Here is a 26380-nt window from a genome sequence, read left to right on the forward strand (position 1 = left end):
GCAGTTCAACCTGCCATTTAGAATATGAGCAGTTTGACATATGTTACAAACACATAGCCATGCAAAACACATTTCAATGTAAGTCACATTGTGAAAGAAAATACAGAAAAAAATAAACTTTTTTTCTTTAATAAAGAGTATCAGAGGCATCTATGTGGCACAGTGGATGAAGCACTGGCCCTGGATTCAGGAGGACCTTAGCTCAAATCTTGCCTTATACACTTTACACTTACCAGCTGTGTGAACCTGGGCAAGTTACTTAACCCTCATTTCATCATCATCATCATCAAGTATCTTCAGTCTCCATTCAAGTTTTGCCAGTATTTTCTCTGGAGATGGACAGCATCTTTCATTATAAGTCCTTCAGAATTGTCTTGGACCATTGCATTGCTAAGAATGGCTAAGTTATTCACAGTATGTCATCATACAATATTGCTATTACTGTGTTAAATGTTCTCTTTCTATTCATTTCACTTTGCTTTAGTTCATCTAAGACTTTCCAGGTTTTTCTGAGAGAACTCTGTTCTTCATTTCTTATAGTGCAATAATATTTCATCATAAACATATGTAACTTGTTCAGTCATTCCTCAATTGATAGATATCCCCTCAATTTACAAGTCTTTGACACCACTAAGATGGCTGTTATAAATATCTTTGAACATTTTTTTAATCTCTTTGTGATACAGACCTATTGGTGGTATTATTAGGTTAGAGGTTGTATAGCATTTTGGAAATATCTTCAAACTATTCTCCAGAATGGTTGAATCAGTATACAACATCATCACCAGTACATTTTTGTTCTAATTTTACCACATCCCTCCAAAATGCATTGTTTACCTTTTTTGTCATATTAGCCAATGTATTAGGGATGGGGTGGTAACTAAGTTGTTTTAATTTGCATTTCTCTAATCAATAGTGATTTATATCATTTTTTCACATTACTATAGATAGTTTTGATTACTTTGTCTGAAAATTACTTGTTTATATCATTTGACCATTTATCAGTTTAGGAAAAGCTCTTATTGTGGTCTTTACCAGAGAAACTTGCTATATTTTTTTCAGATGAATGATTACTAACTATATATTTCCCTCCATACTATTTTTCCCATTTATCCTACTCATTCTTCTTTCAACCTATTCATTCTCAAAAGTCTTTTCCTTCTGACTTTACTTCTACCAATCTTTATTCTACTCTCTAAATCCCACTTTGCTAATCATCTTCCCCTCCTACTTTCCTGTATCATAAGACAAATCTCTATATCCGATAGTGTGTCTGTTATTCCCTCTTTGAGCCAGTTCCAATGAGAATAAGGTTCATGCACCCTTTCCTATTTCCCCCATCTTCCACTCCATAGTAAAATACTAATTGCACCTCTTTTATGTCAGATAATTTACCCATTTCAATGTTCCCTTTGCCATTTTCCCAGTGCATTCTTCATTCCCACCCCTATTGTTATGATAATCATCCCATAAAATTTAACTCAAACCCATGTTATCTGTCTATATATACTTTTTACTGCCCTAATAATGAAAAATGTTTTAGAAATTACAGGATCACTTTCCCATTTAAGAATGTAAACAGTTTTTGAGTCCTTTATGATTTCTCTTTCCTGTTTATCTTTTTGTGCTTTTATCCCTCATTCACTCCCTTCCCTCATCCTTTCTTGAGGCAATAAGCAAGCACATATAGGTTATAAATGTGTAATCATATAAAAATTACCATATTAGTCATTTTGTATAAGAAAACTTGAATAAAAGCAAAAATGGAAGAAAGTAAAAAAAATAGATGAATCATTCAATATTTAATCAATATCAGTTCTTGCTTTAGAGGTAGATAGTATACTTCATCCTTAGTCCTTAAGAATTATCTTGGATCATTGTATTTCTGATAATAATCATTCACAGTTCTTCATTAAATTATATTGCTGTCACTGTGCACATTTTCCTGGTTCTGTTCTCTTCACTATAGATCTCATTCATATATATTTTTCAATAACTTTCTGAAATTATCATTTCTTATTGAACAATAATATTCCATCTTAATTATATACCACAGCTTGTTTAGCCATTCCCCAATTGATGGGCATTCCTTTAATTTCTAATTCTTAGCCACCATAAAAAGAGCTGCTTTAAATAGTTTTGTACAAATAGTGTAGGCTCATTTTTCCTGATTTCCTTGCACCACTTTCATTTCTCTTACCAATTTTTCCTGTACCTCTCTTACTTGATTTTTAAAATCCCTTTTATGCACTTTCATAGCCCAGAGCCAATTTGTATTTTTTTCTTTGAGTTTTTGTATATAGGACTTCTGATTTTATTGCTTTCTGAGTTTGTGTTTTGATCTTCACTCTTACCATAGTAACTTTATATAGTCAGGATCTGTTTTTAATTTTTTTCTATTTGCTAATTTTCCATTTTATTTCTTGACATTAAACTTTATTCTAAAGCGGGGCTTTGCTTCTCAGGTGAATGGAGCATGGACCCAAGTTGTTTCTTCTTCTTCTTCTTCTTCTTCTTCTTCTTCTTCTTCTTCTTCTTCTTCTTCTTCTTCTTCTTCTTCTTCTTCTTCTTCTTCTTCTTCTTCTTCTTCTTCTTCTTCTTCTGCTGCTGCTGCTGCTGCTGCAGCTGCAGCTGTTTTCAGAGGTAATTCTGGGGACCTGTAAGTTTTCAGTTCTCCCAAGGTAAATTATCTAGGATGAAGTTTATTTACTACTCTCCTGGACTGTGAGTAACCATAGGCATTCATTTCCATGTTGGAAGTGAGACCAGGGTCCCACCTTTCCTGAAGTCACAAGCTCTGGTGTGCTGGTTACCTTCATACCCTGGGACTGAGACACAAACTGTTATCTAGATAAAAAAAAATAGGCATTGCACCATAATCCTATCCCCAATGCCATCAAAGGGACCCCTGTAGGTATGAAATGGAACCTTTCCCAGTCAGGACTCTGAAAGCTGGGAACTGGGATTCCCCAGGTAGAAATACAGATGTTAGTGCTTCCCTGACTTGGTGATGTTGCCTTTATTTTCTGTTTAATTGATTCTTGTTGGTTTATTAGTTAGTGTTATCTGTCTATGGTTTATATGCTCTAAATATAATTGCTTCTTTCCTCTTCTTTAATAAATTGCCTTCAGTTGCCAAAGTGAAAGTGTCTTTATTGTGCTGAATCCATACCAAAACTCTATTTGTTGCAGAACACTGTAATAGCTTTGTGTTACAATTGTACTGCACTCGACTCTCACCCTGTTCCAACAAAAACTTTCTGGCTCACCTTCTAAGTTGTCTTGGGGTGGAAAATTGTTTCATTCCATCTTTTTTGTGTTCTTCTAAATTGGGTTCTGATAGAATTTGTTTTGGGGGATTATTGAAAGGGGTGGGGTAAGAGCTCATGTTTTGCTTGAGACCATGATTGCCACCTCTGATTTTTTTACCTCAGCTAAAACATACTAGATTCTGCTCCAGCACCTGTGAAACACTGTGTGTGTTTCTGTTTCAAGTGTGTTTCTCAGAAACAAAATAAAGTCAGATTCTGATTTCTAACACATTCTGCTGTTTGTTTCTGTTTTATGGGTACGTTTATCTCATTCACATTTATAGTCATAATTTCTGTGTATTTTCCCTTATCGTATTTTCTATTTTCTTCTGTCTCCCTCCCTCTCTCTCTCTCTCTCTCTCTCTCTCTCTCTCTCTCTCTCTCTCTCTCTCTGTCTCTCCCCCCCCCACCTTTTGTGTGAGATAGTTTTCCCAGATATTCCTTTCTTTTCCTTTATTCTCAAATCATCTTTCTTTCTTAGCCCTTAATTTTTTTTAGATCATTCCAATTGTAAGGGCCAAATTTAATATGGGGAGAGTTAATTGGACGGCTTACCATAATAATGGGGTTCAGAAAATAATGAGACCTCCAGGTCCAAAGTTTCCTCCTTTCTAAACTGCCTTTTTTAGTTATTTCTCCCAGATTAATAAGAAAGGAGATTAATAGCCTCTTTTATACAAACAAACCAGGTTTTATTAAGGGGGAAAAAATTACAGCACAGGTGAAGTTAATAAAGTCAGGGACAACGAGGAAGGTAATAGAGAAGAGAAATAAGCTCCCTGGCTCTAGAAAAGACTGATTCAAAAGACAAAATTGCTTCCAGCTCAGCTAGCTCAAAGAGATGGCCTCACTTCCACTTACCACCAACTGGGGTCTGTAGTTTGTCAATGAGAGTCAGCTGTGCCATCTCTCTCTGGTTTGCTCTGAAGCTCTCTCACCCAGCTCCTTTCTCACCCAGCTCCTCTCTCCCCACTTTTTGCCTCTCCCACGGGAAGGGGTGGTTCTTAGCCATGCTGAGTCTCCAATTGATTCAACATATTCCGTGGGCTGTCCCCATTATAATTTATCCAGGGCCATGTGGGCATAGGGAACTACTAGAGGAGGCTTTGATACTTGGATGATGTTCGTTTCTATAATCCCTTCAAGTACACACCCATCTTCTCTTAGGCTTTTTTCAAGATTACATCTTTTCAGTCTGACCATAATGAAGCAAAGATGGGGTGATGGAAACCCTTAATCACAATTAATTTCTTATATAATACAATTGACTTACAATCCTGCCATCTTTCTATGTAGACTTGTTTTTCTGTTTAGAATTTTATTTTCCAAATTACATGTAAAAACAAATTTTGACATCATTTAAAAAAAAATTTTGGTGTTACTTCTCTTCCTCCCTCCCCTCCCACCACCCACCCACAAGAACTCAGGCAATTCGATATAAGTTATACATGAGAGTCATGGAAAACATCTCTACATTACATTGTGAGAGAAAACAGATTAAAAACCAAAACTTTAGATAAAGGAATTGTCAAAAAAAAATGTGTTTCTATCTGTTTTCAGATACTATCAGTTCTTTCTCTGTAGATAGAAGGCGATTTTCATAAGTCCTTTGGAGTTACATTGGATCATTGCCTTGCTGAAAATAACCATGTGCTTCCCAGAAGATCAGCTTACACTATTGCTTTTATTTTGTATAAAGTACATTTCACTCTGCTTCAGTTCATAGAGGTCTTTCCAGGTTTTTCTGATAGTATCCTGTTCATCATAACCGGTATATAGTACCTTAAACTTGACAAAGAATTTTCTTCACAATAGCCCAGTAGAGTAGGTACCACACATTTTACCATTATAACCAATCATTATAACTGTTTCCCTCCAACCTATTCCCTTCCCATGATATTTGCTCTATTTTCTATCTTCTTTTGCCCTATTCTTCCTCAAAAGTGTTTTGCTTCTGACTGCCCCCTCTCCCGCTCTGCCCTCCCTTCTTTCACCCTTCCCTCCTTATCTTCTTCCTCTTCTACTTTCCTGTAGGATTAAATAAATTACTCCTCCCAGTTGGGTGTGTACATTATTCCCTCCTTGAGTCCACTTTGATAAGATTAAGGTCTTTGAGCTAATGCTGTGTTTTTTTCTTCCTCACTCCCTCCTCAACCCTTCCTATGAAATCTAGCAATTCAATTTAAGTCATAAATGTGCAGTTATGCAGAACATCTTCACCTTCCTTGAAAATGTTTTGCTTTTTGCTCCTCCCTCCCCCAATCTGCCTTTACCTCCTTCTCCTCTTCTCCTCCCCCCTTATCCCCTTCCTTTCCCACTTTCCTTTAGGCCAAAAACATATTACTATACTCACTTGAGTATGTTTGTTATTCTCTCTTTGAGCTAATACTGATGATAGTAAGGTTCACTCACTCCCCCACTCCTTACCTCTCTTTCCCTCCCCTCCATAAGCTTCTTTCTTGTTTCCTTCATGAACTACCTCTCCCCAGTCCACTTCTCTCCTTCTCCCTCCCACCCCATCAACCCTATTTTAAAGATATCATCATGGATTAGCTAGGTGGCATAGTGGACAAAGCACCAGACCTGGACCCAGGACACCCCAAACCCAAATCCAGCCCCAGACATAAGCCATACCACCCTGCCTGCCCCACAAAAAATAAGAATAACCTCAAAATAAATGCTTTACAGATATCATCCTTTCATATTCATATTCAGTTCAGACCTGTGTCCTCTAAGTGTATTCTGCTCAGCTACCCCAATATTGACAAAGTTCTTATGAGTTCGAAGTATTATCTTCCCATAGACGTATGTAAACAGTTTAATCTTCCAATATCCCTCATTATTTCTTCTTCCTGTTTACCTTTTTATGCTTCTCTAGGTTCTTGTATTTGAAAGTGAAATTTTCTATTCAGTTCAGGACTTTTCATCACAAATGCCTGAAGGTCCTCTTTTTCATTGAAGTTCCATTTTTTCCTCTGAAAGACTATACTTGGTATTGCTGGGTATGTGATTCTTGGCTGTAGTCCCAATTCCTTTGCCCTCTGGAATATCATATTCAATGCCCTCTGGTCCTTTAATGTAGATGATGCTAGATTTTGTTTCATCCTTATTGTAGCTCCACAGTATTTGAATTCATTTTTTCTAGCTGCTTTCTATATTTTCTCCTTGAATAACCTCAAGACAACTAGATAATTAACCAGGCAGCAGAACTTTGTGTGCTGAGGTTCTTAGCTTTGATGAGCCTGTGCCTCTCCCTGACCTGGGTCTCCCACTGCTTATGATTTCTTCCTGGTTCTCTGCTGGGGTGGGATAGCCAAATTCCTCCTTAGGTCCCACAGATACCCCTGTATCTCTTCTCCCTCACTCCCCCCACAACCATTCAGCACTCTCACCTGACCATAAGCTTAGTCCAAAAGACACAGGTGGTGCAGCTGATTTGGAGGCTCAGGGGTAAGTTCCTCTGGCACAGAGTGCCTGGGGTCTGTGTGGGTGCAATCACGGGGTTGAACTCTGTTTTCAGCCCAGCACAGCCCCCTTTAATCTGTCTTTGGATGGAAAATAATCTCAGCCTCTTTTTGTGGGTTTTGTCCCAGGGGTTATTTTATTGCTGTTTCTGGAGTAATTGCGTAAGGAGCTCTATGTGTTTAATGTCTTTCTTCAGCCATCTTGGCTCCACCCCCGGGGAAGATATCTATGTAGACTTTTAACTGCCTTAATAATGATAAAGTTGGGGGCAGCTAGGTGGCGAAGTGGATAGAGCACTGGCCCTGGAGTCAGGAGTACCTGGATTCATATCCGGCCTCAGACACTTAACACTTACTAGCTGTGTGATCCTAGGCAAGTCACTTAACCCCAATTGCCTCATTAAAAAAAAAATAATAATAATGATAAAGTTGGTAGGAATTACATGTATCATTTTTGTTCCATATAGAAATTTAAACAGTTTAATATTATTGAGACCCTTATGATTTCTCTTTCTTTTCTTTTTTTTTTTTTTTTGCTTTTTTTTGTGGGGAAATGATGGTTAAGTGACTTACACAGGATCACACAGCCAGTAAGTGTCAAGTGTCTGCCGCTGGATTTGAACTCAGGTCCTACTGAATGCAGGGCTGATGCTTTATCCACTGAGGCACCTAGCTGCCTCCATCTTTCTTTTTTTTTTTTTAATTTTTTTTGAATACACACACACACACACACACACACACACACACACACACACACTTTGGAACAAAATAACTCAGAGCCTTGAAAACAGTAGGCTTTTAATAATTTTTTTTCTTTAATTAAATGAACAGAAATAAATAGCCACAAAAAAGATGCATAAAATTATATTTTATGTATAGCTATTCCTCTTGAATGAAAGTCCCTTATGAACAGATATAATCTATTTTTTTTTTAATTTGCCTCTTCAGAATATAGGGGATAAACTTAAACATAGTTAGCATTTAATATATGTTAGCTGAGTTGATATGTAGGTGTTCCTGGATGACATATTAGAAAGATAAATGTATTATAATATAATTAATGTCAATGCCCCCAAAATTAAAAATAATACTGTGGAATATAATTTAGAGATTAAAGTAGAAGTTTATCTTCCTAACTCATGAGGTGTCACACCTCTATATTCTAACAGTTCAAATTTTATATTTCTTTCCTCTATAATCAACTTGATCTCATCCTCCAAAAATGAGTTGCTCTTATCTATGAATATCCTGCGGATACTTCTTTCATATATCCTACACAGCATGGGGCCCCACTAAATGTAACTTTCCTATAATAAAATAATCTTTCTATTGTTTTCCTAATCAGTACAGCTTTATCATACTTTCACAAATACTTATTATCACTTAAATAACAAAGCAGCTTGAAGATAAAAGACTTAGCAGGGATAATTCAAAAGTTTCTCCACAACTGATTATGTACATGTTATGCAGGGTAGCTAACAAATATTACTTAACAGAATTAGCCAAGACAATTCCAAAGAAAAATAAAGTCAATTTTCTTAGATATAGTAATGGGGGGAAAGATGTGTCAAAATGAATGTCATTTGATTCATATGCAAATGAGTGAAATCATCATGTTTTAAAGGGGTTTGCTTTTGTTTGTTTTTGTTTGGCAATGGGCGTTAAGTGACTTGCCCAGGGTCACACAGCTAGTATGTGTCAAGTGTCTGAGGTGGAATTTGAACTCAGGTACTCCTGAATCCAGAGCTGGTCCTTTATCCACTGCGCCACCTAGGTGCCACCTAGGTGCCCCCTTTTTTGTTTGTTTTTGAACGAAGAAGTGATAGAAGTATATTTCTCTTTTGCCTGTAGAGATAGTTGATGATGGTGCATTCTAATGTGATCAAGAAAACCTTCCCTAATATATGGAGTATATATATTAAATACAGTATTTATGTTGTATCTATTTTTTTTCCTTCATTTTGGTAGAAATTGTCAAAGACTTTCACCTAAAAAAGGTTGAGGAAATATGACTCACTGAAGGAGCTAAAGCCCTACATAGATAAGTTTACCTAAGAAGATACATAAATGGGCTCCATTCAGATCTCTATGCTCATACATATGAGAGTCCAAGCTAGGGAAAGAATTTGCAGATCTATTTCTGGAACTGAAGAGGGTTGGCCTGGTGGCTGAGCCCGGGGGAGCCGGAGGAGGAAGGGGCAGAGAAGGAAGCAGAGGCAGGGGCGGTGGCCTTGGGCGCCCAGCTGCTGGGAGGAGCAGCTGGAGGCAAAAACGGAGCCCGACAGGGGTGGCAACCCCAGCGGCGCGAGCCCACACTGGCCAGTCTGAGGGAGGGAGCGGCACGAGGGGGTGCAGCCAGGCGGCGGAGCGGACACCGGCCCGGGCCGCGTCCTTGAGCAGTTGCCGGCCCCGCCGCGCTAGGTTACTGCCAATAAAAAGAAAAATATTGATACTTGCATCCTGGAAGTCTACCATTTAAGAACCTGAAATTGGGAACTTTATTCTAATTTGGACATGGCTAATCGAGACCCAATGGGCCAAGTCCTGGGAATACAATTTGCCGGTTCAAACTAGTACTTCTTGGCGAATCTGCTGTTGGAAAATCAAGTCTTATACTTCGATTTGTGAAAGGCCAATTTCATGCTTTTCTAACTGTTGTGTCTGGATGACGCAACAGTAAAATTTGAAATATGGGATACAGCTGGTCAAGAAAGATATCCTAGCTTGCCACCAATGTACTACAGAGGCTCACAAGCAGCACTAGTTGTATATGATATCACAAAGGAGGAGTCCATTGCAAGAGCAAAAAACTGGGTTAAAGAACTTCAGAGGCAAGCAAGTCTTAACACTGTAATAGCTTTAGCAGGGAACAACGCTGATCTAGCAAATAAAAGAGCTGTAGATTTCCAGAAAGCACAGTCTTATGCAGATGACAACAGTTTATTATTCATATAGACATCAGCTAAAAACAACAATGAATGTAAATGAAATATTCATGGCAATAGCCAGAAAGTTGCTGAAGAATGAACCAATTCTGCCAGAGGAAAAGGCATAGACCTTACTGAACCCACACAACCAACTAGGAGTCAGTGTTGTAGTAAGTAAACTATCTGCTTCCTAATTATTGACAGTGGAATTGGAGCATTTAACCTGGCCCAGTACAACTTCCAAAAAGGAGAAGAGACTGATAATATAGTCAAGTTTCTAATACAGAATTATTTTTTGTGTTTTGAACTTAATTTTTAATAACATGCATGTGTCACTATCTGACTAATGTTTCAGCAATAGAAGGGACAAAAGAGGGGGGAGAAGAGTTGAGAAACATGTGGTTGGTGTTTGGCTTTGGGTGTGCTGGTTCTTGGTCTGGCAGGCAGTTTGGGATTCCGTGAGTTTTATAAAGTTTTATAAAGTTTATCTATCTATCTATCTATCTATCTATCTATCTATCTATCTATCTATCTATCTATCTATATATGGGAAAAGTTAAAAGGGGGAGTTTAATGCTCCATATATCCAATTTTGAATCTCACAAACCATTAAAAAAATGTTTAGCCACACATGTCTTCAGAAAAAGAAAATGAACCTTAGTTGGTACATTGTATCTAAATTATAGCCTATCCTGTTTCTAAAAGGTGATAAAAATCAAGTTTATCCCCATTTTCTCTTATAAAGACACAACTAATAAATGCAACTTGACAGAGAGAAATGTTTTTCTTCAGACATAAGAACTCCAACTAAAATGAAATAAACCAAGTGTCTGATTTTTCTTTAATCACTGCTGGCCATTTACATGGGGTGGTTCTGTTTTGTTTTCTGGTGGGGGGTTTGACCCCTTTGTACATAATCTAGTCAGTGCACTAACAATTATGTATATTCTACTTGATTTTTTTAAACTTGGATCTTCAAAGGTCCTGTAAAAAGAATACAGCATTGTAGTCTCCATTTATGTTTAATACATTCTGTAATATTTAAGAGTTGCTTAAAAGTATGCAAAATGTACAGTTACTAAAACAGCTAATTATATCCTCATCACTGCTTTCCTCCCCTCCTCCTTGGATTTGTGGGGGATTTAAGTTATTCCTCCATAGTAATAAAATGAAGCTACTATGTCTGTAACATGAGTATTGCTGTCCATCAATAACGAACTCTGTCCCCTTGTTTTCTAAAGTTCATCTTACTTTGCTCTGTTCCATATATTGTACTAATTCTTTCAGTTATTTTCATTATATGAAATCTACCAAGTGTGTTAGAATTGAAGAGGGTTGTCTTGAAGAATCTACTGACACTGAGCAGAGTGCAAGAAAACTGTCTGCTTCCCTAGTGCCTATCATATGTGTTCTTTTTTGTTTGTTTTTTTTTTTTTGGTGAGGCAATTAGGGTTAAGTGACTTGCCCAGGGTCGCACAGCTAGTAAGTGTTAAGTGTCTGAGTCCGGATTTGAACTCAGATACTTCTGAATCCAGGGCTGGTGCTCAATCTACTGTGCCACCTAGCTGCCCCTATCATATGTGTTCTTGAAAGTTAATTGTTCAGTAACTGTTTGGATGACTGGAAATCAATAAATTTTCAAATATTCAAAAGACTATCAGGGGAATAAGTGATTAAACATCCTATGTAATCCCAAATGATAGAACAAATAAGAATGAATCAAAATATGAGATGCACTAGAGAGGTGACATGATGTAGGAAAAAGAATGTGAGTTGTAGAATCCCAAGTGTTTCCTTGTTTTCTCCCCGACTTACTGCCAGTGGGACAAAAAGCTCACTAATTACCATTTTGTGCTTCATATTCCTGATACAAAAATAAAAAAAAAAGTATGGACTAAATAAATCATCACCAAGGGTCTTCTCAGTTCTAATTCTAAATTGCAAAATTTATTTTACAAGTATCTACTCTTCAATACTTTTAAGCTCCTTGAATGTAGGGATTGACTCACTTTATTAATATTCTTCTTTGCCTGGTACATAGTAGGTAGTTGATAAATGATTGTTGATTAAATGATTTGATCACATCCTATATTCCAGACACAGTGATGCTCAGAGTTAGATGTAAGGTTCAGAAGCCAATGACTCCAAATCTAACGTTGTGGGTAGAGATTTTGACTTATTGTGAAGGAGACCATACACATAGTAAGAAGCTAATGAAATTTTATTTCCCCCAACGTATTTTATTTATTTTTCAAATGCATGTAAAAAATTGACATTGAAATATATCAAATTCTCTCCCTCCCTCCTTCTTCTGAACCCTCCTTAAGAAGAGAAGTAATTTCATGAAGATTATACATGTGAGGTTGTGCAAAATATATATCTAAGTCATATTTTGAGAGAAAAATCCATACCCTCCAGAAAAAGAAAAATTAAGAAAAATTTTAAAGTATGCTTTATTCTGTATTAAGAATCTTTCAGTTCATTCTTCAAAGTATGGCTTTGGCTGAACCCTGTTTATTTTTGTAACTTATCTCATCATTGTCACTCTCTTTAGTAAAATTACTGATTATTTCTATGATGTTCTTTGACACTCTCATTCTTAGGAAGATATTATTTTGTTCCCAAATAATTTTAATCTGTGTTTACATGGCCCTTTATTTAAGGTGAGTTTTATTGCATTGTTATCTGAAATGGGTGCATTTAATATCTCTGCTTTTCTGGATTTGATTGAAGGCTTTTATACCCTAATACATGGTCAATTTTTGTAACTAGGCTATATAAATCTGAGGGGAAAAAAAGTATACTCCCTTCTATTTCAATTCAATTTTTACATAGGTCTATTATTTCTAACTTTTCTAAAAGCATACTGGACTTCTTAACTTCTTTCTCATTTATTTTATAGTTAGAGTTTACTTTTTTATATGCACAACATATATATTTATGCATGTATATAGATACATCTGTACATCCTGTATCCTTCCCAGTACATTACCACTTTTTTTTTTCAGGTTAAACTTTTTTATTTATATTTTTCTATTCCAATCTCTGTCGCTTCTTCCCTCCTTCCCCTCCCCTTTTTCCAAGGTGGCAAAAAAACCTATATCGGTTATACATTGGTTATCATGAAAAACATCACCAGAAAGACTGTGAAAAATAGCATGCCTCAGTCTGTTCCATCAATACCAGTTCATTCTTTGGAGGTGGATAGTATGTTACATCAAGTCCTGCACATGTAGGACTTATATTGAATTGCTGTATTTCATAGTGTAGGCTGCTCATATTAGGCTCTCAGGGCTTTTCTCTGTGTGAGACAGGCTGGCACCCCTCCCCCTCCATTTCAGCTGCAGGGGCCTCTGATCCCAGCTAAGCGGCACAGATGAAAACCATGGGCCCAGGTATGGCACAGCATGGCCTGAGGGACACCAGGCTTTGCTTCGCCTAGCCCCCAGCTTCAGGAGTGCTAGGCATGGGCCTGCCCAAGGGGTACCAATGAGTTAGCTTGGCATGTGTAGGCATAGTCAGCCCAAGTTTCAAGAGGACGAAGATAAGGGATATATAGCCTGGGGGGCAGAGATGCTGGGAGGTCAACACAGTGAAAGGGGGAAGGCTACAGGGGAAGGAGATGCCAAGGAAACAGTAAGCTACAAGAAGGGGGGCTTTCAGTGAGAGGAAGTACAGAGGACATTACAGAGATGCTAGGAGGAGTAAAGGGGGGACGCTAGAAGAGGGGGTGCTTTCACTGAGAAGAAGCATGGGACAGACAGAGGAGCTGAGCAGTGAAAGTGAGAGGGGTGGACAGTGAAAGGAGAGCAAGTAGAGAAGATAAAGAGTGAAAGGGAGAGGACTGAGAAATTCGGAGAGGACTAAAGGTGAACTAGTCCCACCGAGGCATGGCTGCAGGCTGCAGCAGCAGCAGCCAGCATACCATCAGGTGAGAAAGACTCGTGGGCAGGAGAGAAAGTTTAAAATGTAGTTAGGTTGTATTTCTTGCTTTATTCTTATTTTTCAGTTTATTCTCATAAATAAACCCTTTGCTCATAAATTGTAAGAGGCTTCCTAATTATTTTCTTATCAATTTGGGAGAAGCAGTTGTGGGAATTTTTAAATGGCCCATACTAAATCAAAAGCCCAGTCAAAAGTCCACAGATTAGGCTCCCAGTTAGGTTTTTTTGTTGTTGTTGTTGTTGTTGTTGTTTTTTAACAATAAGGAGGGATGAGGATAGAGGGAAGAAGAAAATTTACAACGCAAATTTTGAAAAATTCAATGTACAGAGTAATGATGAGCAGGGGGAGTTTGGAAAGACCTGGAAGGACTTACATGAACTGATGCTGACTGAGAGGAGCAGAACCAGGAGAACATTGTATACAGTAACAGCAGCATTGTGTGATGAACAATGGTGACAGACTTGATTCTTTTTAGCAATGCAATTGTCCAAAACAATTTCTTTCATGATACAAAATGTTCTCAAAACCCAGGAAAAAAAAAAAAAAAACAACAACTGTGGTTTAGGAATGCAGATTGAACCAGACTGTTTTTACTTTGGGGCTGTTTTTTAAAAATTCTTTTTGTGAGATATTTCCCTTGTGCTCTGACTCTTCTGTCACAATATGACTAATGCAGAATTATGTTTAATGTGATTGAAGATATATAACCTATATTAGATTGCTTTCTGTCCTGGGGAAGAGGGAGGGAAGGGAGAATGGGGGAAAAATTTGGAACTGAAAATCCAATAAAAACAAATCTTGAAAACTATCCTTATATGTAACTGGAAAATAATTAAATACTGAAAGAGAGAGAGAGAGAGAGAGAGAGAGAGAGAGAGAGAGAGAGAGAGAGAGAGAGAGAGAGAGAGAGAGAAAGAGAGAGAGAAAGAAAGGGGGGGACTTTTTCCTGTTTATACTTAGCAAACCTTCTACTACTACCCACTTGGCTCATTTGAACCCTGCGGAATTTAGGCCTAGCCATATTCACTTTGATGTCTAAATTTTTTATTTGGAGTGTAATAATATGCTATCAATAAAAATCTCTCTGGTTCAAAAAAAAAATATCAATCACAGTTCTTCATTGACCAGTATTGCTGTCTCTGTGTACAGTGTTCTCTTGGTTTTGCTCAGTGCCCAATACACCATTTCATACATGTCTTTGCAAGCTTTTTTGAAGTCATCCTATTTGTCATTTCTTGCTTCATAGTAATATTCCATTGCCATCAAAGACCACATTTTGTTTAGCCATTCTCCAATTGATGGGTATTCCTTTGATTTCCAATGCTTACACACCACAAAAAGAGCTAATATAAATATTTTTGTACAAATAGATCTTTTTCTCTTTGTGGGAATGTCTTTGGGATATAAACTAAGTAGTGGTATTACTGGATCAAAGGGTATGCACAATTCCATAGCCTTTTGGCACAGTACCAAATTGCTCTTGAGAACGGTTGAATGTTTTCACAACTTTACCAACAGTGGAATAGCATCCCAATTTTCCCACAATCCCTCCAACAACCAGTGTTTTCCATTCTTGTTATTTTTGCCATTCTTATAGGTTTAAGGTGATATCTCAGAATTGTTTTAATTTGCATTTCTCTCATCAGATCTAGGTGATTTTTTCATATGATTATTGATAACTTTGATTTCTTTGTCTGAAAATTACCTGTTCAAATCCTTTGACCATTTGTCAATTGGGGAATAACTCGTGTTTTTTAAACATTTGATGTAGTTCTTTATATATTAGAGAAATGAGGCTTTTGTCAGAGATATTTGTTTAAAATATTCTTTCCCAGTTTTCTACTTACCTTGTAATTGTGGTTACATTAGTTTTGTTTTTGCAAACTCTTTTTAATTTTATGTAATCAAAATGATCTATTTTACATTAAATTTTATCCTCTATATCTTCTTTGGACCTAAATTCTTCCCCTGTCCATAAATCTGGTAGATAGACTAGTCCATACTCCTTTAATTTTCTTATGGTATCATTCTTTTTTTCTTTAATTAATTAATTTTTTTTTTCTGTTACATGTAAAGATAGTTCTAAACTTTTGTTTATACAAGCTTTCCAATTTCAGATTTTTCTCCCTCCCTCCCCTCCCTCCCCCCTCCCCTAGACAGCAGGTAATCTGATATAGGTTATATATATATATGTATATATCGACACACAGTAACATTAATCCTATTTCTGCATTAGTCATGTTATGAGAGAAAAATCAGAGCAATGATGAAAAACCTCAAAATAGAGAAAACAACAGCACCCAAAACAAAAGAAATAGTATGGTTCATTCAGCATCTATACTCCACCATTTTTTTTTCTAGGATTTGGAGATCCTCTTCTATCATGAGTTCCCTGGAACTCTTCTGTACCATTGCATTGGTGAGAAGAATATAGTCCATCACAGTAGATCAACATTCAATGTTGATGATACTGTGTAAAATGTTCTTCTGGTTCTGCTCATCTCACTCATCATCAGCTCACTTAAGACCCTCCAGGTTTCTCTGAACTCCTCCTGCTCATCATTTCTTACAGCACAATAGTATTCCATTGTATTCATATACCACAACTTGTCTAGCCATTCCCCAATTGATGGGCACCCCCTCAAATTCCAATTCCTTGCCACCACATAAAGAGCAGCTATAAATATTTTTGTACATGTGGGTCCCTTTCCCCTTTCCATGATTTCTTTGGGAAAAAAGACCCAAAAGTGGTATTGCTGGGTCAAAGGGTATGGACAGCTTTATCGCCCTTTGGGCATAATTCCAAATTGCTCTCCAGAATGGTTGGATCAGTTCACAGCTCTACTAACAATGCATTTGTGTTCCAATTTTCCCAACATTTATTATTTTCCTTTCTTGTCATTTTAGCCAATCTGATAGGTGTCAGGTGGTACCTCAGAGTTGTTTTAATTTGCATCTCTCTAATTAATAGTGATTTAGAGCATTTTTTCATATGGGAATAGATAGCTTTGGTTTCTTCATCAGAAAACTGCCTGTTCATATCCTTTGACCATTTCTCAATTGGTGAATGACTTGGTTTCTTATAAATTTGATTTAGTTCCCTATATATTTTAGAGATGAGGCCTTTATCAGAAGTACTGGCCTCAAAAATTGTTTCCCAGCTTTCTGCCTCCCTTCTAATTTTCGATGCATTGCTTCTGTTTGTACAAAATTTTTTTAATTTAATGTAATCAAAATCATCCATTTTGCATTTTATAATATTCTCTATCTCTTGTTTGGTCATAAACTGTTTTCCTTTCCAAAGATCTGATAGGTACACTATTCCTTTCTCTCTTAATTTACCTATGGTATCACCTCTTATGTCTAAATTGTGTATTCATTTTGATCTTATTTTAGTATAAGGTGTAAGATGTTGGTCTATGCCTAATTTCTGCAACACTATCTTCCAGTTTTCCCAGCAGTTTTTGTCAAATACTGAGTTCCTATTCTAGAAGCTGGAGTCTTTGGGTTTATCAAACACTACATTACTAGTGTCATTTACTACTGCATTTCCTGAGCCTAGCCTATTCCATTGATCTACCACTCTATTTTTTAGCCAGTACCAGATAGTTTTGATGATTGCCATTTATAGTAAATATCCAAGTTTGGTACCACTAACCCACCTTCCTTTGAATTTTTTTTTTCATTATTTCCCTGGATATTCTTGATTTTTTGTTTTTCCAGATGAATTTTGTTATTATTTTTTCTAGCTCTATAAAATAATTTTTAGGTAGTCTGATTGGTATGGCACTGAATAAGTAAATTAATTTAGGCAGTATTGTCATTTTTACTATATTAGCTCTGCCTATCCATGAGCAATTGATATCTTTCCAATTATTTAGATCTGATTTGATTTGTGTGAAGAGTGTTTGGTAGAATTTTTTAAGGCATTGTTTTCTTTAGTGAAATTATGCTCTTTTTTTTCCATTTGGCCAGTCAATCTTTGTGCTTCCTTTTCCAAGCTGCTGATTCTTTTTTCATAGTTTTCTTGTTTTGCTTTCATTTCACTCCCCATTTTTTCTTCTACCTCTCTCAATTGATTTTTAAAATCCTTTTTGAGCTCTTCCACAAAGGCTTTTTGTTCTCTAGACCAATTTACCTTCCCTCATGAGGCTTCACATGTAGGCAATTTGAGGGTATTATCCTCATCTGAGTTTGCGTTGGCTTCTTCCCTATTGATACAGAAGCTCTCAATGGAGAGGGCTCTTTTTTGCTTCTTACTCATTATTGCAACTTATTTATTTTTTAAAGTTGAGGTCTGTTCTGGGGGCACCAGGGTCCCTGTTGTGGAGGGGTATAGGTGCTGTGTGACCATCTTTTTACTCTGAGGCCTTTATAGTGTGTACAGTTTGCCCCCCTGAACTTCCTGTCTGAGTGCTCAGCCAGGCGCCCAATCCTGGCGCCCAATCCCGGCGCCCGATCCCGCCTGACCCGTTTGTGGGCCTCCCAGCCGGTGCAGGTAGGTTTTTCCACTGTCCTTCTTGGCCACCAGATTTTTGAACCAGGTTCCAGGGGCCTCAGTTGTTCGGCTGTGGCTGCAGCTCCTGCTGACTTTCCCCAACCCCCTTGGCGCTGGACTGCTGCCCTGTGCTGGGCCTCCCTTTTGCCCTAATCAGACCGACCTTTCCCTGAAGTCTTCTAAATAATCTCTGGTTGGAGGACTGTGTCTCTCTGTCTCTTTGCAGGTTCTGTAGTGTCAGAATCTGTTCAGAGGCTTGATTTAATGTTCTTTTTGAGGGAACAGAAGGAGAGCTCAGGCAGCTTGCTGTTTCCTCTCTGCCATCTTGGCTCCGCCCCCAGTATCATTCTTTATTTGTAAATCATGTACCCATTTTGACCTTATTTTAGTATATGGTGTGAGGTGTTGGTCTATACCTAATTTCTGCCATACTGTTTTCCAGTTTTCCCAGGAGTTTTTGTTAAATAATGAGTTTTTGTTCCAAAAGCTTGGAACATTTACTATAGTCATTTACTGTAGTAAATTTACTATAGTGTTGTTTCTTTCTATTCTATTGCACTGATCTTCCTCTCTGTTTCTTAGCCAGTACCAGATTGTTTTGATAATTACTGCATTACAGTACAGTTTGAGATCTGATACTGCTAGACCACCTTCTTTTGCATTTTTTTTCAATGATTCCCATGATATCCTTCAACTTTTGTTTTCCCAGATGAATCTTGTTATTACTTTTTCTAGCTCTTTAAAATACTTTTTGATAGTTTGATTTTTATAGTACTAAATAAATAAATTAACTTAGGTAGGATTGTAGGATTGTCATTTTTATTATAATCACCCTGCCTATCCATGAGCAATTAATATTTTTCCACATATTTAGATCTAACTTTATTTTTGTGAGAAGTTGTTTGTAGTTCTAGTCATATAGTTGCTGTGTTTGTCTTGGGAGGTAGACTGACAAGTATTTTATATTGGCCATAGTTATTTTAAATGGAATTTCTCTTTCTATCTGTTGTTGCTGGATTTCATTAGTAATATATAGAAATATTTCTTCTAAATACCCAAATGATAATAAAGTTCTTAGGACTTCAAAGTATCATCTTACCATATAGAAATGAAAATATTTTAATCTTATTGATCCCTTATGATTTCTCTTTCATCTTTGCCTTTTTGTAGTTCTCTTGATTCTTGACTTTGAAAGTTCAGTTTTCTATTCAACTCCGGTCTTTTCATCATGATGGCTTGAAAGTAATTTATTTCATTAAATGTACTTTCCCCTGAAGGATTAGACTTATTTCTGCTTCTTTCTAGCTGCTTACAAAATTTTCTCTTTGACCTGGAATTTCTGAAATTTTGTTTTCCAGCTGAAGTGCATATAGACAGCAATGCCACCATTTTGGACCTAGATTCAGTAGCAGGTTCAGGAGCCTGAAGCCCAGAGATCCTAAGAGAGTTGGATTACTGATCAAACAGAGATTATTGGGGACCCTGAGCTGATACTGAGTTCAGGACAATGTGCTGTTTGGTAACTGCATTGACCATATGCCATTCTGTGTCACATTTTTCAGGGTAGAGAGCATTACTTGTTGTGAGTCACAAGGGATCAAGGGCCCTGGTCAGAGTTTCTGGTAGGAAGAGAGCACCAAAGGACTCATTCATTAAATATATTTGGAACATAAAATTAAAAAAAAATAAGCTATGCCTCAATTAATATATGATCACTGGGTAGGGACAGGTAGTGTTTGGAAAAAAGAAATCAATGCTATATAACTCTTGACTGGAAAAATTAAAATCAAAACTATTTTGATGTCCCAATTCACACCTATCATATTGATCAACATGACAAAAAAAAAGCAAAATCATTAATGTATGATGAAAATAAATAAGGGCAAAAATGTGCTGTTGGTGCAGTTGTGAACTGGGTCAACCATGCTAGAGAATATTACCAAAGGACAATCAAACCATGCATACCTTTTGTTTTGTGTGGGGTTAAGTGACTTGCCCAGAGTCACACAGCTAGTAAGTGTTAAGTGTCTGAGGCCGGATTTGAACTCAGGTTCTCCTGACTCCAGGGCCAGTGCTCTATCTACTGCACCACCTAGCTTCCCCCATGCATACCCTTTGAACCAACAATATCACTATTAGGTTTGGATCCCAAAGAGATAAATGAAACAGGGGAAAAGGACTTATATGTATGAAAAATATTTACAGCAGCTCTCTTGTGGTGGCACACTTGGAAATTGATGCCCATAAATTGAAGAATGGCTGAAATAGTTGTGGTATATGATTGTGATGGAATGGTACTATGCAATAAGAAATTATTATTAGTAGTTTAAGAAAAAAACCCTCTTGACTTTTATGATCTGATACAAAATGAACTGAACAGAACCCAGAAAACATTGTACAAAGTAACAGCAAAATTTAATGATGATAACTTGTAAAAGAATTATCTATGCTAATCAATACAATGATAGAAGAAAATTCTGAAGAACTTATGAAAAAAGAAAGCTATCTTCCTGCAGAAAAAGAACTGATGAACTCTGAGTGCAAATTCAAGTATATTTTTCACTTAAGTTTTCTTGCTTCTTCTTTGACAAAGCTAATATGGAACAGTGTATTTCATGCTTTCACATGTATAGTTGATATCATATTGCTTACCTTCCCTATAGGTGGGAGATGGGGCTAAATAGAGGGAGAGAATTTGAAATTCAAAATTTGAAAAAAAATATTAATTTAAAAAAAATAGACTGTAGCAACATCATCTAACTTTCAGTTAAACTCTACTATATGTCTTGTTTAGCTTAGTATGAGGAGGAATGTCTATATGATTATTGGAAATTTATAATTACAAAGGAGTTCTTGTTTATTAAATACAGAATTATTCCTGACCAGTCTACATTATAAAAGTCAGGGATGGCAATTGTACTGATAATAACATCACTGCTATATCTATATACCCCATAACTCTGTTAATTGTTCATCTGATGTCAGATTAATTACTGAAAGAGTAATAATGAAATTCAAATATTCTGGCTTACTATGGGTCATCCATTATTATCAGTGCTATAGATAGAAATACAAAAAGAAAAACAGCCCCTGCCCTCAATTAAATTATATTCCAATAATATAACAAACTTTAGAAAGAAGTGGTCAAGCAGGCATATTGTGGACTTGGTTATCATAAAACTTATTGGAGAAATGGGATATTAGAATGTCTTGGCTTATCCATGAAAGGTGATAGTGCTATAACTTGATTACTCTATACAAAGCTAGAGGTAGGAATCGTGTGTGTTGAGGTTGAGTGAAGAGCAGATGAAAAAGGGGTACTAGGATGATGTAAAGTCATAAAGATGTCCTGAGGGCTCAGACTAGTCAGTTTATTGCAGGATCCCAGGAAAGATCCAGCTTCCCAAAGCACAAGGTTCAATCTCCTTATCCCAAAATAAACATTCTTTCCTAACTAGTGTTCTACCAAATCCTCCAAATATTAGAAGATTAATGTGTACTGATTTCTTTTCCAAATTAACCTTACTTCCTTTGGTGGATTGTCCTGTGCCCTCTTTTTCAGTCTGCTTACCCTCCTGATCACCCACCTCTAGAATAGATAGAAAGATAGATAGATAGATAGATAGATAGATAGATAGATAGATAGATAGATAGATAGATAGATAGTTGATTGATTGATGGATAGATCCTAAAATATGATATACAGAATTGAACAGAGAATATTATGTAGTATGTCCAAAGCAAATCTCTTAACACCATATTTCTCAATACTTTATCTCTCAACCCAATATCATCTCAAGCTTTCCTGAATGTTATGTCACACATCATATCAAAATTTCAGTCCAATAAAACACACATGATTTATTCTTCCATTAAGAATTATTGTTGGGGCAGCTAGATGGTGCAGTGGATAAAGCACTGGCCTTGGATTCAGGAGTATCTGAGTTCAAATCCGACCTCAGACACTTGACACTTACTAGCTGTGTGCCCCTGGGCAAGTCACTTAACCCCCATTGCCTGACAAAAAGAAAAAGAAAAAGAATTATTGTCTAACATGGAAATAATATTTTGCATGACTTCAAATGTGTAACTCATATCAAGTTTCTTGCATTCTCAATGGAAAAGGGGGACAAAGGGAGGATGGGAGAGGGTTTGGAACTCAAAATCTTTAATATTAAAAAATGTTTTAGGGGCAGCTAGGTGGCACAGTGGATAGAGCACCGGCCCTGGAGTCGGGAGTACCTGAGTTCAAATCCGGCCTCAGATACTTAACACTAACTAGCTGTGTGACCCTGGGCAAGTCACTTAACCCCAATTGCCTCACTTAAGAAAAATGTTTTACATGCAATTGGGGAAAACAGAATATTCCTTAAAAACAATTATCTGGGCAGCTGGTGGCACAGTGGATAGAGCACTGGCCCTGCATTCAGGAAGACCTGAGTTCAAATCCAGACTCAGACCCTTGACACTTACCAGCTGTGTGACCTTGGACAAGTAACTAAATCCTCATTACCCCACCAAATACACACACACACACACACACATATCAATAACCCATCCTGTATTGTTGTATTCAATTTTGGGAACTTAAATGTCAAATTAGATATTTATACTCACTAAGTTCATTTCAATCTGGTCAGGCTAACTTTGCAACAAAAAACCTGTTAGAAATAGTGTTGATCTCTTTTGCTATGTGCCTGATAATAACAGTCTGGATAAAAGAATGCACACTTTGTGACATCTACCTTTTTTCTAGACAAATTAAGCAAATTTCCAGTACCATGCAAAGTTTATTAGTGATTCTCATGCTTACTGATTCCAAATTTGTGCCTCTTCATAAGTACGCTAAACTTCTGAGTCAGGAAGGAGCAGAAGCTACTTTAAACCACCTGTTTAAAGAAAGGCAAAAAGAAAAGAAAAAACTCTGCAAAATTAAACCACTTCACTTTAATTTCTAATCTTGGAGGGTTCTTTAGAGCATTGAAAGGACAAGTTGCTTACCCAGGATTAAACAGATAGTAAATACCCAGGACCTGATTTTTAGCAAGGTGTTCCTGGCTTGGGGCTGCATATGCAACCAATATCTCATTTTGTTTTTCTTCTGAGATGATTGTATTGGAAAATTATAGAGAAATCAGAGAATATTGTTGTTGGAAAGTAGTGAACCATTCATACACTAGTAATTGTAATAATAAACTATAATCAATGCTGCATTAATCAAATCTTGATGGATGGTTGAAATAGTATAGCATGTTAATAGAAAAGAAATAACTACAGAAATATAAAATAGTATTTAAAGAACTATATTAATGTTCACTGGTTTATATTGAATTCATCTGAGAAAATTACATTTTATCTGGTTACCTGATTATTGAGCAATTACTGACCAATTACTGAAGATGCCCGAATTTGGAAAAAAAATCTACGGGGATGGAAAAGAAGGATAAAACACAATATAGATATTGCTGCCTTTATGTTTAAATTCACATCATTCTTTAGCAATGCCTTTCTCCATGCATTTTGTATCTTACATGTTCTTATTATTGTTCACTTTTCCTCCTGCCCTGTTATTTTCATATTTAACCATTTACTAATTTACTAAATCAACTGATGCTGATGTAATCTTGGTAATTATTTTTTCTCATATATTCTCTCCTCTAGGATTGCATTAATCACCCTGTTATATGCAGGCTCTCTTTATCCTCCAATTGGCCTAAAACAGTACTTTCCTCAGAAGCCTTCCCACTACATCTTATGGTTCTCCCAAATCCATTTTTCAGGAAGGAGTTCAAATCATCTCCCTTATACATAGATGAGCTCACATTCCAAATACTTTTGCTTATAATCAAACTCCATTTACTTTCCCTCTCACAGTCTTTTTAGAACCAATGCTTAGAATAAGCAGTGGTTAGGGTAAAAGCCTTAGAGTTGTGGAGGACTTGAGTTCAAACTCTGCTTTAGATACTGCCTATCTATATGATGATGGGAAAGTCACTTAAACTCTATTTTCCTCAATTTCCTTATCCTTAAAATGGGACCAATAACAACACATATCCTCCCACAGTCATTGTAAGTATAAATTGAGATAATATCTTAAAGTACATTTTGACTCTTTTTTTAAATTTTTTTTTTTTGGTAAAGCAGTTGGGGTTAAGTGACTTGCCCAGGGTTACATAGCTAGTAAGTGTTAAGTGTCTGAGGCCGGATTTGAACTCAGTTACTCCTGAGAACTCAGTTACTCCTGAATTCAGGGCCCGTGCTCTATCCACTGTGCCAACCAGCTGCCCCCACATTTTGACTCTTAAAGCTCTATATAAATGCTAGCTAAAACTATTAGTTACTTTTAAAACTCCCATATCTATAAGTAACCTAATAATATTTGACAGCCATTTGTACCATGAAATCATCTTGTATTTTCTGCCTCCATACATATATTCATACACTTTCCCTCCAAGACTATCCTTTTGCCTCTTCATCAGATAATTCCTATCTCTTTTTAAAACCTTAATTCTTGAAGGTGGAGCCAAGATGGTAGAGTAAAGGCAGTGATTTCCCAGAGCTCTCGCCAAGACCCCTCCAAATACCTTCAAATAATGTCATAAGACAATTCAGGGAGAAGTAGAACTCACAAAAGGACAGGGTAAGAAAATTTACCAGCCAAAGATAGCTTAGAAAGTTGGCAGGAAAGGTCTCTTGTACCAGGGTGAGAGTGGTATGCAACCCTGTACATGCTGCACCATGCAGACCCAGCCCCAGGCCCAGAGAACCAAGCTTCTGTAGCGTGTGAATCAGCTGCAGCAACATGTGCTTCTGGAACTTAGCCCATGGACAGTGAGGGGATCAAGCAATTGTCCAGGGCGAGATTGCAGGATTCTCTTTGCTGGTGATGAGGCAAAACTATGTTGTTTTGTCCATGTTTGGGTCTGGGTCGCAGTCTTGGGTGGCAGACTGGACAGGGGAGCAATGAAAACACCATGGAGCTTGCAGCCACAGTGGAGCAGGGATCTGTTCCAGGTTAGAGGGCAAGTAGGCCTGTGGTTGCTTACAGACCAGATCATAGGATAGGGGAGTGGTGAACATGTCTCTATTTAAATCATACTACCTTGGACTCCCTGAAGACAGTGCACCCTTTACCCTGGAAGCAGTACTTCACTTTAAGAAGGAGTTAAAAGTCATTAAATAGGCTGGGAAAATGAGCAAACAGAAAAAATGTTGACCCTAGAAAGTTTCTATGGTGACAAGGAAAATCAAAATACAGCCACAAAAGAAGATACCAAAGTCAATGCTCCTAAATTCAAAGCTTCCAAGAAAAATATGAATTGGTCTCAGGCCATAGAAGCACTCAAAAGGACTTTGAAAATAGAGAGAAGATGGAAAAATGGAAAGAGAAATGAGATTGATGCAGGAAAATCATGAAAAGAAAATCAATAGTTTGAAAAACAAATTGTCCAAATGGAAAAGGAGGTACAAAAGCTCTATGAAGAAAATAATTCCTTAAAAATTAGGATTGTACAAATGGAAACTAATGACTTTAAGAGAAATCAAGGCCCAATAAAGCAAAACCAAAAGAATGAAAAACAAAAATAGAAGGCAATGTGAAATATCTCCTTGGAAAAACAAATGACCTGGAAAATAGATCTAGGAGAGATAATTTGTAAATTATTGGACGACATGAAAACCATGTTCAAAAGAAAAGCTTAGAAATCATCTTCCAAGAAATTGTCAAGAAAAAAATCCCCTGTTATTCTAGAAGCAGAAGGGAAAATAGAAATTGAAAGAATCCACTCAACACCTCCTGAAAGAAATCCCAAAATAAAAACTTCCAGTAATATTATGTCTAAATTCCAGAGCTCACAGGTCAAGGAGAAAATATTGCAAGCAGGGGGCAGCTAGGTGGTGCAGTGGATAAAGCACCAGCCCTGAATTCAGGAGGACCTGAGTTCAAATCCAGACTCAGACACTTTACACTTACTAGCTGTGTGACCCTGGGCAAGTCACTTAACCCTCATTGCCCTGCAAAAATAAATAAATAAAATGAAGAAATAAATAAAAATAAAGAATGAAAATATTGCAAGCACCCAGAAAGAAACAATTCAATTATTGTTGAGCCATTGTTAGGATAACACAAGACCTAGCAGCTTCTACAATAAAGATTGGAAGGCTTGGAATATTATATTCTGGAGGGCAAAGGAACTAGTATTACAACCAAGAATCAGCTACCCAGAAAAACTGTGT

At 36.9% G+C, this 26380-nt stretch overlaps 1 pseudogene; it reads left to right on the plus strand.

Moving 5' to 3' along the window:
• Positions 1-26380, plus strand: part of LOC122738202 — an 85798-nt pseudogene that overhangs the window by 35777 nt on the left and 23641 nt on the right.

Source organism: Dromiciops gliroides, chromosome 2, assembly GCF_019393635.1.
Source record: "Dromiciops gliroides isolate mDroGli1 chromosome 2, mDroGli1.pri, whole genome shotgun sequence".
Lineage (NCBI taxonomy): Eukaryota > Metazoa > Chordata > Mammalia > Microbiotheria > Microbiotheriidae > Dromiciops > Dromiciops gliroides.